Below are 12,112 nucleotides of genomic sequence, written 5' to 3' on the forward strand. Positions count from 1 at the left end.
AAGCCAACCTGAACCACTTAAGGTGGGGGTGGGGGGGCAGGGAAGAGAGTCTAAGCAGTGAAGAGGAGCAAGTTACGGCACAGCAGAGTGCGCACGCTCCAACATTCTCCGACGCTGTACTAAACGCTTGGTGGAGGCGATGTACAGGAGGAGAGATGTGATCTATCCACAGGGGAGCCAACAGGCCCTCTAGACAAACTTTGCGAACACAGTGACACCAGATAACCATGTCAGAAGTCTACCCCTAAGGACCTGAGATGCAGTGCTACAAAAAGTTCAATGACCTCACGTGAGTGGTAAGGATCAGTGAATGTATTTTCAAATATCATATCCCACCAACTGCACCAGTGGTCTTACACTGATCAATGCACCAAATCCGCAATCTCTTATCAATCAGGACCCATCCCTATCATAAATAGCTTCACCTCATGCTCACTTGTTTTTTGATTCTATCATGGGATGTGGGCATCACTGCTATGCCAGCATTTATTGCCCATCCCTAATTGCCCTCGAGAAGGTGCTGGTTAGTCGCCACCTTGAACCGCTACAGTCCATGTGGGGTAGGTACAGTCTGGTTAGGAACCGAGATCCAGGATTTTGACCCAGTGACAGTGAATGAATGGCTATATAGTTCCAAGTCAGGATGGTGTGTCGCTTGGATGGGAACTTCCAGGTGGTGGCGTTCCTATGCATCTGCTGGCCTTGTCCTTCTAGGTTTTACAGGTCGCGGGTTTGGAAGTTGTTGTCGAAGGAGTCTTGGCGAGCTGCTGCAGTGCATCTTGCAGATGATACATACTGCTGCCACTGTGCATCGGTGGTGGAGGGAGTGAATGTTGAAGATGGTAGATGGGGTGCCAATCAAGCAGGCTGCTCTGTCCTGGATGGCGTCGAGCTTTTTGAGTGTTTTTGGAGCTGCACCCATCCAGGCATGTGGAGAGTATTCCATCACACACCTGACTTGTGCCTTGTAGATGATGGACAGGCTTTGGGGAGTCAGAAGGTGAGTTATTGGCCACAGAATTCCCAGCCTCTGACCTGCTCTTGTAGCCACTGTGCTTATATGGCTGGTCCAGTTCAGTTTCTGGTCAATGGCAATCCCCAGGATGTTGATAGTAGGAGATTTAGTGATGGTAATGCCATTGAACGTCAAGGATAGATTCTCTCTTGTTGCAAATGGTCATTGTCTGGTACTTGTGTGGCACGAGTGTTACTTGCCACTTATCAGCCCAAGCATGAATGTTGTCCAGGTCTTGCTGCATACGGACAAGGGCTGCTTCAGTATCTAAGGAGTTGCAAATGGTGAACATTGTGCAATCATCAGTGAACATCCCCACTTCTGACATTATGATGAAGGGAAGATCATTGATGAAATTGCTGAAAATGGTTGTGCCTAGGACACTACCCTGAGGGACTCCTGCAGTGATGTCCTTGGACTGAGATGATTGACCTCCAACAACCACAACCATCTTCCTTTGTGCTAGGTACGACTCCAACTAGTGGAGAGTTCCCCCAATTCCCATCGATTCCAAATTTGCTAGGGCTCCTCAATGCCACGCTCAGCCAAATGGTGCCTTGATGTCAAGGGCATTCACTCTCACCTCACCTCTGGAGTTCCGCTCTTTTGTCCACGTTTGGACTAAGGCTGTAATGATGGCAGGAGCTGAGTGGCTCTGGGGGAACCCAAACTGAGCGTCAGTGAGCAGGTTATTGCTGAGTAAGTGTCAACTGATAGTACTGTCTCCAACACCCTCCATCATTTTGCTGATGATCGACAGTAGACTGATAGGGTGGTAACTGGCCTGGTTGGATTTGTCCTGCTTTTTGTGGACAGGACATACCTGGGCAATTTTCCATATCATCGGGTAGATGCTAGTTGGCACAACAACGTGTTTTGTTGAATGATAATTTTCATTAATCCACTGACTGGAGACCTGAATTTATATTTTCAGTAATTTCAAAAGGGACAGATAAATAATGACTTTGCTAGCAGCTTAAGATGGCCACCTAATTTGCAATACTGTATCCTACATTGCAAGGCCTGTGAGATAGAGACAAAATGTCTGTTCATTCCAGCCAGAGCCAAGACCCAGAAGTTTAAGGGAACTGCCTGCTCTTTTTAGCAAGAAGAAATACGCTAACTACCATGCTTAAATCACTGGGGGAGTGTCATGTGACAAGCTGGTGTTTCTCTGCACCAGAGAGAGAAGCATCTGGACTCCGACAGGTGCAGACTCAAGTGGGGGTCCCTCTCTCTCTCGCTCTCCATTCCAGTTTGCAAGCTTCGAACTCTGCCTGCTGACTAACCACCTCTGCATACTCCAGCTACAATCAGAAACCTCTTTGGAGGAAGTCATCCACATTGCTGTCTCCAAGAGATCCAGCAAATCAGTCATGTATCTCTTCAAACTAAAAGCCTCAGGACCACCGAATTTAGCCAGTAGCCAGCCGAATCACCAAACTCTACAGACTGTATACCCCTTTTTTTTTCTATGGACTCCAGGTACATAAATCCCTGAAAGTTGCTACCCAGGTCAATAGGGCTGTTAAGAAGGCATATGGTGTGTTAGCTTTTATTAGTAGGGGGATTGGGTTTCGGAGCCACGAGGTCATGCTGCCGCTGTACAAAACTCTGGTGAGACCGCACCTGGAGTATTGCTTGCAGTTCTGGTCACCGCATTATAGGAAGGATGTGGAAGCTTTGGAAAGGGTGCAGAGGAGATTTACTAGGATGTTGCCTGGTATGGAGGGAAGGTCTTACGAGGAAAGGCTGAGGGACTTGAGGTTGTTTTCGTTGGAGAGAAGGAGGAGGAGAGGTGACTTAATAGAGACATATAAGATAATCAGAGGGTTAGATAGGGTGGATAGTGAGAGTCTTTTTCCTCGGATGGTGATGGCAAACACGAGGGGACATAGCTTTAAGTTGAGGGGTGATAGATATAGGACAGATGTTAGAGGTAGTTTCTTTACTCAGAGAGTAGTAGGGGTGTGGAACGCCCTGCCTGCAACAGTAGTAGACTCGCCAACTTTAAGGGCATTTAAGTGGTCATTGGATAGACATATGGATGAAAATGGAATAGTGTAGGTCAAATGGTTTCACAGGTCGGCGCAACGTCGAGGGCCGAAGGGCCTGTACTGCGCTGTAATGTTCTAAAAAAAACTCAACCAATCTACTCTTCCCCACTCTGTAACCTATTTGTGTGTGTGAACCTCTATCGCGTGTGTGTGTGTGTGTGTGTGTGTGTGTGTGTGTGTGTGTGTGTGTGAGAGAGAGAGAGAGAGAAAGAGAGAGAAAGTTGCTGCATTTTTTATTATTTTACTTAGTTTGGTTTAAGTACCATAAGGTTAAACTCTTTCTTTGTTAAACTCAAGAAAACCTGTCCGATTACTTACTTGTTATGATCATAACAAGAAGCAAGCAAACACCTACTGAATTGGCCAGTACATCCACTTTAACAAATTAAACCTGTTGTGATCAAACAAGGAGGGAAGCCCTTTGACACCTCCTCACCTGGCCATGATACAGTGTTGTAGGTGTACTGGAACAGCTCGTCTAGGTGCGAAGCCAGTACTGCAGCAGAAGTCTTCAGTACTATTGCCTGAATTTTGTCAGAGCCCATAGCCTTTGCAGTATCTAGTGCCTTCAGCCATTTCTTTTGATATCACAGAGTGAATCGGATTGGCTGAAGACTAGCATCTGTGATGCTGGGGACCTCAGGAGGAGGCAGAGATGGATCGTCCACTTGGCACTTCTGGCTGAACATGGTTGCAAATGCTTCAGCTGTGTCTTCTGCACTGATGTGCTGGGCTCCTCCATCATTGAGGATGGGGATATTTGCAGAGCCTCCTCCTCCTGATACTTGTTTAACTATCCACCGTTCACGACTGGATGTGGCAGGACTGCAGAGGCTTAGATCTGATCCATTGGCTGTGGGATCGCTTCGCATGCCACTTCCTCTGTTTGGCCTACAAGTAGTCCTGCATTGTAGCTTCACCAGGTTGACACCTCATTTTTAAGTGTGCCTGGTGCCGCTCCTGGCATGCCCTCCTGCACTCTTCATTGAGCCAGGTTGGCCCCCCGGCTTGATAGTAATGGTAGAGTGAGGGATATGCCATGAGGTTACAGATTGTGGCTGAAAACAATTCTGCTGCAACTGATGGTACACTGTGCCTCATGGATGCCCAATTATGAGTTGCTAGATTTCGAAATCTATCCCATTTAGCATGGTGGTAGTGCCACACAACACAATGCAGAGAACCCACAATGTGAAGATGGGACTTCGTCTCCACAAGGACTGTGTGGTGGTCACTCCTACCAATACTATCAACTGATGCATCTGCAACAGGTTGTTTGACGAGGACGAAATCAAGTAGGATCTACCCTCTTGTTGGTTCCCTCACCAACTGCCGCAGACCCAGTCTAGCAGCTATTTTTAGGACTTTTAGGACTCAGCCACCTCAGTCAGTAGTGTGCTACCAAGCCACTCCTGGGGATGAACATTGAAGTCCCCCATTCAGGGTACATTCTGTGCTCTTGCCACCCTCAGTGCTTCTTCCAAGTGGTGTTCAACATGGAGGAGTACTGATTCATCAGCTGAGGGGGTGCAGTATCAGCAAGAACTTTCCATGCCCATGTTTGACCGGATGCCATGAGACTTCATGGAGTCCGGAGTCAATGTTGAGGACTCCCAGAGCAACTCCCTCCCAACTATATATTACTGTGCTGCTACCTCGAGTGAATCTGTCCTGTCAGTGGACATTGTACAATCATCAGGGATGGTGATGGTGGTGTCTGGGACATTGTCTGTAAGGTATGATTCTGAGAGAAAAACTATGTCAGGCTGTTGCTCCCAATTTTGGCACAAGCCCCCAGATGTTAGTAAGGAGGACTTTGCAGGGTCCTTTCCGTTGTTTCCGGTGCCTAGGTGCATGCCAGGTGGTCTGTCTGGTTTCATTCCTTTCAGACTTTTCTCTAGCAGTTTCAGTACAATTGAGTGGCTTTCTAGACCATTTCAGAGAACATTTAAGAGTCAACCATATTGCTGTGGGTCTGGAGTCACAAGTAGGCCAGATCAGGTAAGGACGTTAGATTTCCTTTCCTAAAGGACATTCATGAACCAGATGGGTTTTGACAACAATCGACAATGGTTTCATGGTCACCAATACTGAGACTAGCATTTTTTAATTCCAGATTTATTAACTGAATTTAAATTCCACCACCTGTCATGGTGGGATCTGAACCCCTGGCCTTGGGATTGCTAGTCACTGCTGCAAGCCTCACTGCCACATCGGACAGTTTATACGCACTGCCAACTATTTTGACCATGACAGACACATTGCACCACATTCACTGACACAATGTTCTCTTTCTTAAAGGACAAGGTGGTACCTAACTGGAGGCAGCAGGACCTAACAGGCAGGGATAAGTGCGGCTGCATGTCCTTACTCCCATGGAGTGAACGGTGCTCGCCATCATTGAAGCAGCCATCACTGAGACCGTGGCCAGCAAGGGGGCTGAAACCAGCAAAGACAATAGCATCCTCATACCTCATCCCCCAGTTCACAACCCACTTTCTTTCATTGCACAATCTCTTCTGATTTACAAGCTAAAAATGGTTTATGTATGCACCTCTTGCTTTCCCTTACCCCCACCCTCCCATGCTCGTGTCTTTCTCTTTTCAGATACCTAAGAATTGCCACCTCACCAGCCAGTGGTGAAAGCGAAACAGGTAGACGAGCAAGAAAACAATAACGCAGAACCAATATCATCACTCGATTTCATATTGAAATGGTGCATAATTTTGTCATCGTAGAGGTGGTATCTGCATATGCTAGAAACACCAGGCATGAGTGGCCTGCAGCCAGGGTAGGAGACAAGAGTAGCGCAGGTGCCAGCTCATAAGAAGGTGGGTTCTGCAGCAGAAGACTCCGATGAGGACTGTGATGGGGTGCTTTACATAAAACTAATGGTTATTGTGCACAATAAACAGGAAACAAGGGAGGAGGGGTAGCTGTAATGATTAAGAAAAATATTACGATGCTGGAGACAGAGAGGATGCCCTCGAGGAGTCAATGAATGAATCTGTTTGTTTAAAGTTAGTAAAAAATACAGGGTATATTCTATAGGCTGCCAATTAGTGAGAAAGATATGGAAGAGCAGGTTGCAGGGAAATTGCACAGAGGTGCAAATGGGGGCTTCAATTATCATAATATAAACTGAGATAGTAACACTGTAAAGGACAGAGAGCGAGAAGAGTTTCCAAAGTGTGTTCAGGAGAATTTTCTTGATCAATATGTTTCCGGCCCAATGAAGAAGGAGGCTTGCTGGATCAGGTTCTGGGGAATGACGTGGATCAAGTGTCAGTATGGAAAAACATTTGAAGGATAGCGATCACAGTATCATAAGGTTCAGGTTAGCTATGGAAAAGGACAAGGAGCAATCTAAAATAAAAATACTAAATTGGAGGAGGGCCGATTTCAGTGGGGTGAGAACAGATCTGTCCCAGGTAAATGGGCAGGCAAAACTGTAACAGAACAATGGACTGTCTTTAAACAGGAGATGGTTCAGATACTGTCACGGTACATTCCCACGAGTGGAAAGGTTGGGCAATCAAAGCCAGAGCTCCCTGGTTGACAAGCGAGATAGAGAATAAGATGAAGCAGAAAAAGTGGACATATGACAGGTTGATTATACATGTGGGAACTAGGCTAGAAAGTTCAGAGGGGAAATGAAAAAATAAATCAGACAGGCAATGAGAGAGTATGAGAGGAAACTGACAGCTGACATAAAACAGAATCCAAAAGTCTTCCATAAGCATATGAATGGGAACAGGGTAATAAGAGGATGGGGTGAGGCCAATCAGGGACTGAAAAGGGAACTACATATGGCAGAGGTACAAAGTGAGTGCTTTGCATCTGTCTTCATTAAGGAAGAAGATGCTGCCAAAGTCATAGCAAAAGAGGAGGTAGTCAAGATACTGGATGGGCTAAATACTGATGAAGAGGAGGTATTAGAAAGGCTTCCTATACTTAAAGTTGATGTCACTACAACCAGATCAGATGCATCCGAGGGAGGTAAAGATGGAAATTGCAGAGGTACTCACCATACTCTTCCAATCCTCCTTAGATACAGGGATGGTGTCAGAGGACTGGAGAACTGCAAATATTACACCCTTGTTCAAGAAAGGATGTAAAGATAAACACACCAACTGCAGGCCAGTCAGTTTAACCCCGGTGGTGGGAAAGCTTTGAGAAACAATAATCGCAACAAAATTGACAGTCACTTGGACAAATGTGGATTAATTAAGGAAAGGCAACAAGGAGTTGTTAAAGGCAGATCGTGTTTAACTGAAGTGATTTAATGTGATGTACATGATGTGGTGTACATGGACTTCGAAAAGGCTTTAGATGATGAAGTGCCACATAATAGGCTTGTCAGCAAAGTTGAAGTCCATGAAATAAATGGGACAATGACAGCATGGATATGAAATTGGCTAAGTGACAGAAAACAGAGTAGTGGGGAATGATTGTTTTGCAGACTGGCGGAAGGTATATAATGGAGATCCCCAGAGGTTGGCATTAGGACCACTGCTTTTCTTGATCCATACTAAATGACCTAGATTTGAGTGTGCAGGGCACAATTTCAAACTTTTCAGATAACACAATACTTGGAACTATTGTGAACTGTGAGGAGGATAGTGATGGACTGAAAGACGGTGTAGACAGGCTGGTGGAATGGGCGGACATGTAGATGATGAAATTTAATGCAGTCAAGTGTGAAATGGTACAGTTTGGTAGGAAGAATGAGGCAATATAAAATTAAGGATACAATCCCAAAAGGGGTGCAGGAACAGAGACACCTGGGGGTATATCTGCACAAATTGTTAAAGGCTCAGGGCTGGTTGAGAAAGTGGTTAAAAAGGCATACAGGATCCTAGGCTTTATAAATAGAGGAATAGAGTACAAAAGCAAAGAAGTTAAGACGAATCTTTACAAAACACTGGTTCGGCCTCAACTGGAGTGGTGTGTCCAAATCTGGGCATCGTACTTTATGATGCAAAGGCTTGAGAGAGAATGTAGAATAGATTTACAAGAATGGTTCCAGCAATGACAGACTTTAGTTACATTGATGGATTGGAGAAGCTAGGGTTGTTCTACTTTGAGAAGAGAAGGTTGAGAGGAGATTTGACAGAGGTGTTCAAAATCATGAGGGGTCCAGGCAGAAGAGAGAAACTGCTCCCACTGGTGGAGGAGTCAAGAACCAGAAGACTCCGATTTAAGGCGGCTGGCAAAAGAATCAAAGGTGACGTGTGGAAAAACCTTTTCACACAGCAAGTGGTTAGGATCTGGAATGCACTGCCTGAGTGTGTGTTGGAGGCAGATACAATTGTGGCTTTCAAAAGAGGGCTGGATATCACCTGAACATGGAAAAAAATGCAGGGATACTAGGAAAGGGCAGGGGAGTGGGATTAGCTGAACTGCTCTTACAGAGAGCTAGCACAGACAAGACAGGCCAAATAGCTTCCATCTGTGCAGTAACCATTCTATGATTCTATGAAATGCTTGGTGTGATGGCAGGCCTGTCAGAAAGCCTGTGTGCATCGTCAAGGAGCATGGAGTCGTCTGGCACCAACTTGGCACAGTGCTTGGTCGACAGTGTGCAGCCCACCTTTTCCAGTGTGGAAATGATAGCCAACTCCATTAGCATGCTTGCAGATCCAACCATGATGCAGCATGTAATGTTTCAGCTTCCCAGTCAGCACAAGTAGACTCCACTCAAGATCTAGGTGCGACGGTGGAAATTTAGCTTGCTGCTATGCAAGCTCAGACTGTTGTCATCATGGCTGTGGATACCAGTGTTTGAAGGGGTTGGCAGAGTGTCACAGCAGTCCAACAAACTATCTTTCAACAGGATTGCTGAGGCACCAGCCGGGAGAAGTCACAGTGGCCTCTGTGGACCATGAACCTGCGTTTTTGGTCAGGGTGACATCATTCATCATCCCACCCCTGCCACTCCACCAATGCCCTTGCTGTTCAACTAGCCAGCCTAGACTGCTGCTGCCTAGAATAAGATGGTGCTGTCCGAAGCTGGGCCTTCTAGGGTCAGGGCTGTTCAAAGTCATTTCCCCCATTGAAAGTTAACAGTTTTCCACCAGCTATGTTGCAGATAGACAAGGTACACAGAACACAAGCACTGAGGGAATGCACAATGAAGGCTAGTTGGCATTTGTATGCAATATGACATTGTTTTATTTATAAATTTGGTTTGGAATGTTTATTTTGTGAAGGCTTTTATCTTGCACTACGGCCAGGCAGCCGCTGTAATGGTGAGTAATGAGGGAAAGTAAGGCGTGGGAATGTTAGCGAACAGGAAATTGGGGTTGCGTTTACTGGTATGGCAATGGAATGAGTCGTTCACAGACAGCCCAACCAGAAAGTGACTGTGTTGGTCGCCTCTTTCCTTGCTCCTCCTCCTACTTCCAGCTCTCGCTGTATAGCTGGTGGCAAGATCTGTGCCCTCATGATGGCGAGGTTGCACAGCATGCAGCAGATCACCGTAAATCTGACAGCTGCTCTGTGGAGTATCACAGGCCTCTTCCAGAGCGATCCAGGTAGTAAAAGCATTGCTGCAGCACGTCATTGGTCAGTTCTATCACATTTCGTGTAGCAGCATGGCTCTCACAGTATGTATGCTGCCCTCGTGTGCATGGGTTGCACACCGCAGTCATTAGCCATGTTGTCAAATGATAACACTATGGTTTATCATGATGGCTCAAATTCAATGGTACAATGGAGTGCCACAGAATGAAGGCATCATAACTGCTACCAGAATACTGGGCATTTCCCTGCATGATTCTCTGTGTATGGTCACACACCAGCTGACGTTGAGGCAGCAAACTTCCTTTTTGTTGTGGTGCATCTCAGAGTTGACATGCAACAGTTGCAAAATAATGTGTGCGCAGCCAATGGCAATGCTGTCCTAGCCCTGTTCTGAAGTTGCAACTGTGGTAGATTTCAAAGAGGATGGACTTGATGGGCCGAATGGCCTCCTTCAGTGCCATAAATTACTTTATGAATAGGATGTCCTTGATGAAACGGAGATATCTGACACACTGCTCCTCGCTGAGGTTCAGGTAGGAGAATCGCTCTCTTAACATCCTGGGAGGATATGGCTTCCTGCTGAGAGCCCGTCGCTCCGTCCCTCTTCCAGAAGCTTGTCCTGATCTGTGTCACCTCTGCTCATTTTTCCCATCATGCTATAGTCCAAGGGGAATACCTACTAGGACACCCATGTCTGGGAGAAAGTAGTTTGTGCAGAATCCTTGAAGTGAAGACCAAGTTCTTCAGCACATGCCTCACTGCTCTATGCAGACTTCAGCACCAAGCACTTCACAATCACAGCAAAGAGCCAGCTGAAACCAATCAGCAACTAACCAGTAAGTATCTGACGATCACTTTAAATAGCGCTAGCTGAGTGGGGTTTGGGGGAGGGTTTGCTTCGTGGTGCTAAACGCATGTTCAGCTGTGTATGTTTAAGAGATGACAGCTGGAGTGCTGAGCCCCAAAGTGGCAGGGCTAGCATTAAACCAGTGTCACTCATTGATTGACGTCACGATCCGCCTACTCTGCGTACTTCTGGCGGTCATTGTGTCTCCACCAAAATGGTGTCCGGCACAGCTCACGCCATAACGGTATACGCACCCCACAGATATCACTTTGGAGCCAAAACGGCACCCACATAGCTGAAAATATGGTGCTAAGGAGCTGAATTTTGCAGCCTCAGTATCCTGTAACAGTTAAGCTATTCAGTTAGTATTCGCATTTTACTTCAACATAGGGTCAACAATAGATAAATGCATATTGGTCAAATCACTTTTAATGCCAGTAATTTAAAAGCTAAAAAATGCTGCCCACTGTTGGTTTATAAAGGACTGTAGATGATAGTAAAACTGCTGCTAAATTTCATCAGAAATACAAATTTAGAAATTTCATTGCAATACAGACTTCTAAACATTTTCAGTTTAGATCTAAATTGATTGGCTAAATGAATAATTTCAGCAAATGAACTGTCAGACAAAAATTTTCAAATTGGCTATTTTTATCTATGGTTTATAGAAATCTTGATCCAAGCACATTTCTTAGCAAAACAGATGATGGGTTTATCGAGATTCAACTATAGCACTTCATATAAATATGCTTCATTAGTGAGTAAAATAACATGCAAGTTACCCAAGATACATTTATCAACTACATTTGTAAGACACGGCACAATATGCATAACTTATTAATAGCATTTCAGTGAAATACCTAAAACACTGATATAAAAATCCTTAGTTAATTTATCAAATTATAAGCATTAGATTTTGAACTGTAAAAAGACATTTGGAAAATATTATGTGACAATTCCTTTCATGTCAAAATTTTAACCTGATTTTAATGAAAATAACTGAAGCTTCGTGCTTAATTTATTTTTCTTCTCTAAGAAAAAAGTGCAGTCTACAAATAAACACCACCTGTAGAAGTTCACCATATTCCTTTCTGCTCTGTACCATCCAGTTCATAGAAAAATCTGAAACAATCTTATGTGGAATTATTATTTAAAAATATTCAAACAATGCAATGGGTTCACGTGTTGGCAAGTTTCAATGGAGAATGTTCGGACCCAGGTTAAAATCAGAGGTTCTCAACATGTTCCTCATTTAATCTTGAGTATTTGTATACCCCGTCAAAACTAATGACAGCATACGGCCAACCCCATCTCTGATACAATGCAAGCAGCGAATAAGAACCCAAGAAATACTCAGTTATGCAGCATGGTTACATTTTGAGAAAGAGAGATTGGTTAACAAAACTCCACTTGAGCATGCAAATGCAGAGTCCAAGATAACAGACTCCTGCATTATTGACTGAGAAAAGCTAACTCTATGGTCAGCTCTTGCCAATCAAAATATATGCAAACAGTATTAAATTAAGATTGAATAATGAGCATTGTGTTGTTCGCAGTTACAATGACAAGAAGAAAAATTTCAGTTAGTCAAGCACAGCCAAATGCTATACTACATTTTGCAAGCTGGAATAGGGAAGATCATATCGCAGCACCAGGTCTAAAACGGCA

General features: G+C 44.8%; 1 protein-coding gene across 2 annotated transcripts in view; it reads right to left on the bottom strand.

Annotated features, from left to right (window-relative positions):
• sbf2 (SET binding factor 2) overlaps nt 1–12,112 on the bottom strand; it is a 743,327-nt gene that overhangs the window by 472,725 nt on the left and 258,490 nt on the right. The gene's annotated exons all lie outside the window — the stretch shown is intronic.

This window comes from Heterodontus francisci, chromosome 14 (genome assembly GCF_036365525.1).
Source record: "Heterodontus francisci isolate sHetFra1 chromosome 14, sHetFra1.hap1, whole genome shotgun sequence".
In the NCBI taxonomy this organism is placed as follows: domain Eukaryota; kingdom Metazoa; phylum Chordata; class Chondrichthyes; order Heterodontiformes; family Heterodontidae; genus Heterodontus; species Heterodontus francisci.